General features: G+C 36.7%; 1 protein-coding gene across 7 annotated transcripts in view; it reads left to right on the top strand.

Annotated features, from left to right (window-relative positions):
• Window positions 1-966: 966 nt before the first annotated feature.
• The window catches only part of LOC148950561 (protein turtle homolog B-like), a 380,785-nt gene continuing 374,062 nt past the window's right edge, over window positions 967-7,689 (top strand). For all 7 annotated transcript variants that reach the window (XM_089092492.1, XM_089092489.1, XM_089092493.1 and 4 more), the window contains exon 1: window positions 967-1,096. The gene's annotated coding sequence lies outside the window, so the exon portion shown is untranslated. The remainder of the gene's footprint in view (window positions 1,097-7,689) is intronic.

Raw genomic sequence — 7,689 nt, 5'->3', positions numbered from 1 at the left:
TGGTCCAGGTTGTCGAATTTCACATATTATCACATTTGGTAGTACAGGTGTTGGTTCCAAAGAATCATCTTTAATTTATTTTCATTCTTGATATCATATGCAGGGCTGTCTTAACTGTAAGGGGGCTGTCACCCCTCAACCAGCGCTGTTTTTTTTTAAGGCAACAGTTTTTACGTTTTCCAAAAGGGATTCATTGGCCGAGTCATGGTTTTTGAGGACATATCCCACCCTTCCTCCTTTGTGAGCAAGTAAAGTAATCTTTTACGTTCACACCCCAAATGTTTCTCCAATAAAAGAAGTGATGTCGTACCATCGCGCCTATATTGCAGGCTTAGCCCAGTAATATTCCTCAAAATTAAGAGAGATTAGGGGGTAAGTTCTCCCTGAACCACCTTCGTATTTATTGAAGGACCTTTTACATAAAATTACAAGATTCGGGCCTAATGGGCTCGGGCTCAAGTCTGTAATTTATTTTATCGGTGGGCAGAAGTGGGGGGGGGGGGGGTGTAAATATTCGTAGTAAATTTTTTTTTACCAGATAAGCAAAATATTTCGCCGAACATTAGGCAAGTTCAGTTTTCGTATCATCATTTTTTTTTCTCTTTTAGAGAGCGGGTAGAACTCAGCCCTTTTTCCAAGTACCCATATTGTTACTTACTAATATTAGGTTTAACACCTTTAACCGTGGATGCCTAGAAAAAGCGGAAACGGATTGAGCATCTCCCCTTTGAAATCCCCTCCCCTCGGGAAAGATTATACCAGCCTCCATACCGTCAATATATAGGATATAACATAACAGACCGATCAGGATAGCTATCACAATCGTCAAAACATTTTGAGATAATTTCTTTCAAGAATTTTTGACAAAATTCTCCAGTGACGTATTGATCGCCAAAAGCGAGCGGGAACAGTGTCTCTGCGAGGAACCCATCTATTTAGTCTTTACTACTCTTCTGCAGCAGTATAGTGCAGGTGAAGGAACTTTTCAAAATATTGAATTTTGCAAAAAATAGTGTTAGTTTTGTTTTTACTCCCCTCACCAAAGGAATAAGGATAATAAAAGATTTGGAATTGATTTTGTCCCAAGTCGTCTATGGTAAGAAACCTATTGAATAAATTTCATGCTTCTGTCTTTATGTGTTGATAAAAACAGTTTTGTGTCGATCTATCAACAAACTAATTAGAGCAACGACGATACATTTGTAGAGAGTTTAAGCTGGGACAGGATTAGAGTAAAACTTGAAGGTTTATTCTAGATATATAGCCTATTAAATAAAAAAAAAACAAGTTTTTTTTTTAACTGAAAGTAAGGAACGACGTTAAAACTTAAAACGAACAGAAATTATTCCGTATATGAAAGGGGTTGTCCCCTCCTCACCGCCTCGCTCTTTACGCTAAATTTTTTTATTGTTTTAAAAAGAATAGAGTTGTGAGAAAGTCAAGCTTTAGCGTAAAGAGCGAGGCGTTGAGGAGGGGACAGCGTGAGACAATAATTTTGCTGTCATTCGATATCTTAGGTTAAAATTTATCCATTGGGAAATATATTTTCAAAATTTCAAATTGTATTTTTTTTTAAACTAAAAAATATGTTGGAAATGTTGCTAAAACCTGCAAAAAAGACGGTAAATTTCTACCAAATCATATTATTGAGTTAGGAATAAAGTGAATGCACCATTCGATGCCTTTTTATGCTGATAACGAATATAATAATCATTTCTATCGGAAATGCATTTCAGCCCCCCCCCTATATATGCCAATTCAGGGTTAGGTTAGGTTGCAGAAATATATACCCTGAATTGGCATATATAGGGGGGCTGCAATTCATTTCCAATAGAAATGATTACTATATTCGTAATCAGCATAAAAAAAGGCATCGAGTGGTATATTCACTTTATGCGTAAGTCAATAATATGATTTGGTAGAAATTTACCTCCCCTCGGGAAAGATTATACCAGCCTCCATAGCGTCAATATATAGGATAGAAATTAGCTAGATTGTGGTAGAAATTAGAAACTTTTCTATTTTTAAACAAGTTGAGATTCTCTAAGAAAAATTCGGTATTGGTGCATTATGCGGCCACCGCAAAAGAAGTCAAGTTTGGTTAATGCTAATGAAATAAAAAATATTTTATAAATATAAAATAAAATATATAATAGTATAGAATCAAATTTGGGCTATATATTTGCAAATTAGGATGGGGGAGGGGTAAAGCCTAGCATATATTAAATACGTAACCTAACCTAACCTAGGTACCTTCCCTCCCCCTAAATCCCAAAAAACAACAGTTTAAATGTTGTAAACGCAATGAAAACCACGCTTTGCATTCCATTTCTCTATAGCAGTCTCTTGCAAATAACCCGTGTGACGGGTTTCGTTTCTCGTTTTCTTGATACATCATATAGCGGTGTCCGCATAATGCAACAGTACCAAAAATTCTAATTAATATCATAATTCTGCCTATATGAATGGATTAGATAAAAAAACAAGTTTTTTCAATTGAAAGTAAGGAGCACGTTAAAACTTAAAACGAACAGAAACTATTCCGTATATGGAGGGGGCTGTCCCCTCCTCAATCCCTCGTTCTTCACGCTAAAGTTTATAGCGTTTTAAAAAACAATTCTTAGTCTAATTAAACGGCTTTTGTGTTTCAGGAGCCGTTCTTAAAGAATTGGGACAAAAAGTCAAACTTTAGCGTAAAGATCGAGGCATTGAGGAGGGGACAGCCCCCTCCATATACAGAATAGTTTCTGTAAGTTGCAGCTGTAGGTTTGCCGCCAAACTTGTATTTTCCATAGGTAGTACGGGGAGTATAAACCTTAATTCTGGACGAAATAAATGGAAGTTGGTTGGGCTTAGTCTCCACTGGTGCTTTACCTGGACTATTGGTTTTAGCATGGCTGCTCCTAGGGGTTGAGCTGGTTTACTAATACAATTCTAATTTTCTTTAAACCTGAAACCCATTTTCATAGTTTTTTTGAATCTTACAAACCTTACATTTGAAACCGCGTCCTCATTAAACCTATTGATAGGCAAGGACAAACCAACTATGCTGCAATAGACCCATGTGCTAGTTTAAATTAAGCCACATGAAGTTTCAACATATACAATTAGAATAATATAGATAAATCAGACATTGTGTCTTTTGATGCTACCCCGTGATGAATCTAGGATTTTGAGCAAGGAAGTGGGGAGAGTTGATGATGATTATGTTTTGTTGAATCAATACAGAACAGCTTTAGCTTATAGCAAGGCAGACAGAGAGGTAAAACTCGACGTTTCTCCTTTATCACAAGAAAGAAACCAACAACAACAAGAAATACACACTTCTCAAAAAGAGAAAAAACAGCAGGGAAGAGGAAAAAAGATGTTTTTGCTGCTGCAAAAAGTCCGACTGCTTGATTTTTTTATTCTTTTTTTTGCTTCATAGATTTGCATAAATGTAATTCCAAAATCAATAGGAGCAAAATAGAGCCAAGCAAGAGGTCTATATCCACCTCCTTGGTACGCCACTAATGCTACCACTCGGTGGCAGTTGTATGTGCATGTAATTACTCAAGATGGCGTATCAAATGAGAAAGCATTGTGAAAAGTCGTATGTGCATGTAATTTCTCAAGATGGCGGTATCAAATAAGAAATCAAGGTGGAAAGCTTTTAAACGTATGTTCCACTGGTTGGCAGTATATCCTCAAAAACTTTGAAGTTTACATAGCTTTTCAACAGTGCTTAACCAAGAGAATATCTCAGAATTTTTTATTCGACATTTTTAGCCCTTAGCGGGCCTAATATGTCGTTTTGCGGCAGAAAATGGTCATAAACGGCACTTTATTGAGGTGTGATCTCTTGCTCCTTAAAAAGGATGTTAAATATATAGACTATCTTCAAATCAGCTCTAAACGTGATGTTTATAATATATGATGGACCTTGGTTTTGAAGATAGGGGACTGTGAACCTACTGTATTAGGTTTTCGGCCATCGTGAGTCGCACATTACTTTTATTTCGATTTGTCTTGTTTTTCAAGGATTTTGAGCCTCCTCTTCAAGAAGAGGCTTCAGGGCCACGTATGATTTTTAGATTAAAAAGTTTCCTACCAAAATGTATATTTTAGTTTTGTTTACTATTGTCTGAGGTTTACTCATCTCTAGGTTGCAGTGACTTTTCCAACCGTGATAATTATAGACCGCCTTTTGCTGACATACATTAGGAAATTACATTAAGGAAACTAGGTGCAAGCTACCAATTTCTGTAGAGCTCATAAGCAAGATTAGGATGTTGTTTTCTTAATAACAGTTCGGAATATTTTCATACAATGATACTTGTATTTAAATGTTAATTTCGGTTAATTACGATATACAAACGTGAATTAAGAAATTCTCTTTGCTTGTGAAAATCACGTTTTAAAATAATTGCGATAAGGGTAAATGCACTATTTCTAAATTTATTAGCTTGATCCCTGCAACTGGCAGCTCTTTACGTTACCAATGCCTCGGCCATGGTTTTCGGCTATAGCGATTCCAATACTATTTTGTATTTCGATTTGTCGAGTTTTCAAGGGGTTTTGAGGTTTCAGTGTCCTTGAATATTCCTACGCTCCTGTCTGCACAAAATATTGGAACACGGGCCTTTGGAATGTACGAATGGGCACGACAGGAGATAAGAAGAAAGAGGGACCTGACACAAATGACTTTTCAGGGAGCAGCACAATGATATTGCGTGAAAATACCATGTTCCGAAAGATTAAGATATAAAATTTAAACGTAACTATTTATTTGTCAGAGAAGTTATTTTTTTTAGGCCTTGTCAGTAATTGGCCACGATAGGATATTTTGAAGTTATTGCCTCCCAGATCCACGCTACACCACGCTAAGCAATCACATGTTATTTTGGTGTCAGGTGTCATTTTCTTATATCTTGGTGTCAAGAAAATCTTTTCTTTAGTCGAACAGGAAACATGAATTGAGACAATACAGGGCTAGTACAGACCATGGATTTTATGTTAGGCTGTGTAAATTGACTCTGGCTAATGGCTTTTTAGACCCTTATAGCTTAGAAATTTGACATCTATTGTTGAAAATGTTGTCGAGACGCATAAAACCTAGATCGATGCATTTGCTGAGCTGACCATGAAGCTCGTCTATCTATTAATAAAATTATTATAAAGTTCCTCGTTCAAAGTTGCATACAGGTCTTAGCCTTAAGGGATGGACCAAGGCTGCTTTGGGATGGGAGGGGGTTGACACCATAAAAAAATTGAATTGTTAGGCCAAAGTTGTTAAGTATTTTATTGAGAAGTTCTTCTTGAAGGATGTTCCAGAGTTTCTTCACCTAATCCGCCTGTGTTTACGCATGGTTTTCCCTAGCCCAAATTGCTATAGACCAGGAAATAGAAAAACACAACACTGCTTTTTTAAAAAAAGAATATTCTTGGAGTATAGTGTCATCTGAAGTTTTGAGTCCAGGTGCTTCGAATACCTTCAGTTTCGTTTGATTTTTTTTTTTTTTTTTTTTTTTTTTTTTTTTTTGTTCAGGCCTTTGTGCTTAAATTTTGTACCATAATGTTTATTAAGACTAGGTATTGGAAAAATGTCTACCATCTTGCTAAAAACGAGGATCACTGTTTTATCAGGGAAAACGTGACATAAGACAAGGAACAGCACTTTCTTGAATAATTAACGTGCAGCACGTGCATTACCGACTGCTGTAACATTTCGGATTATCCTCAGTTAGTAATCCTGTTAATAAGTTCTGGTTTGTCGTTGAAATTAACAGTGGTACTCCTTTAGTAGCCTATACCTACTCTTTTATATATCTCAAACTGGAGACGCGTTGAAAAACCCGTTTTTACGGGATGATACAAAACACCGCTGTAGAGAAATACTATGTATAGCGTGGTTTTAATTGCGTGTACGATATTTAACATGTTGTTTTTTCGGGTTGGGGGGGGGGGAAGGTACCTAGGTTAGATTAGGTTAAGTATTTAATATATGCTATGCTTTACCCCCACCCCCCCCCCCCCCTAATGTGCAAATATATAGCCCAAATTTGTTTCTAAACTATTATATATTCATCCTATTTTGTTTTATTTCATTAGCATTAACCACACTAGCAGTATATAAAAGAGTAGGTATACTAAAGGAGTACCAAATTTCTATAGGCCGACATAACATAACGCAACTTATATATCGATAGCATTCTTACAAAGTAAATTTAATTCCCATAATTGTTGTGAAGTTTCACTAGAATATTTGTTTTTATATTCTTTTGTTATTGGCTACCAAAAAAAAAAAAAAAAAAATGGCTACGATGAGAATTTATAGATTAGGCTATTACAATTCGCCAAAATATTCTTTCTGTCCTCTGCAGTCCATACATTGATTGTATCATTGTATTACTCCTTCCAGAAACGCCCGAAACCGTAGTTGAGGTGCTGCGCCTCCGTGGAGCTTTGCAATAACCGTGATCCTTGGATCGTAATAGCAATGTAACACTTGTGATCAAGTCTCGGGGGGGGGGGGGGAACTTATATGCTTAATTTTCCATTTGAAATTTACTTTGGAATTAAACAATTCCAGAAATAAGCTTCATGTGCATGGAAATGCGTCAAAATGGATATACTGAAGATATTTTTATAGGCTTCTTCATTCAGTTTTTTTTTTTTTTTTTTTTTTACTAGATGGATTGTCCTTTAAAAAGTTGATTTGAAAAATGTTTAGTCATAATGTAACCAAAAATGGTAGACCTAAAAGCTGACAGGGCATTTACTTTTAGTAGCAAATGCTCTACAAGATATGGGATAAGACTCGAAACCCTTAAAAGAACAATTAAACCTTAACTGCTAATCTTCACCAGCTTAAATGAGATATTATAAACCCTTGCGACTAATGGTGATGACAAGAATGTAGCCTCACCTTGAGAGGTCGGATCGAGCACGGATAAACATAACTGATGCGGGTAGTCAGGTTTGATTAAATGAGTCCCGCTAGCCTGCTTAGTAATTAGGTTGACGACAAAACTTGCCGAGGTCCTTATGACCCCCTCAGCAGTAGCGGATCTCGTCAAGTTTAGCTGGAATCTGACGTCCTGCTTTGATCTGTTACCTACCCTTATAAGGGTCATATTGCTCCCCGTCCTCCAAAATACGCAAATTAAAGACACCTGATGTTACCTCTCATCATACTTGGCTGAGAAAAAAAAAATGTTTTATTGTATATGTAGTGCCCACAAGAAATCCCCCCCCCCTATGTCATACTAAGGAAAACGGGCTCAGGCGAAAAAGACGCATATATATACATTCAGGAAGGCCGTACCTTCGTAGAATAGGGACTTGTGGATAACGGTACTACTTAAGGTTTGACATTTATTTTTGCTGAGTTTGCCAATATTGAATCGGCTCAACAAGGGCTCTCTATCCTTTTTTGTACAAATAGTCTAAACAATGGGGTCAATTGGGGGACAAGGGGTTTGCTCTCCCCCCCCCCCCCTCCAAAAAAATGTGAAGAATATTTTCATTGAAAATTGCCGTTTTGGGGTGTTCCCATTGGAAAATAAATGGTCAAATTTGCCTCCCTCCGCTAGATTTTGAAAAATATATTTCGTGTTTCCTCTTAAATTTTTGTGAATTGACGTTACAGGATCGAAGCCACAATATCCTTTCTTCCTTGTTCTTATAGTGTCTGCTCAGAAGACATAC

Source organism: Artemia sp. Qi Xiang Cuo, chromosome 7 (genome assembly GCF_049724085.1).
Source record: "Artemia sp. Qi Xiang Cuo chromosome 7, ASM4972408v1, whole genome shotgun sequence".
NCBI lineage: Eukaryota > Metazoa > Arthropoda > Branchiopoda > Anostraca > Artemiidae > Artemia > Artemia sp. Qi Xiang Cuo.
Note: the sequence above shows the minus strand (reverse complement) of the source record. Positions and strands in the feature narration are given on the sequence as shown.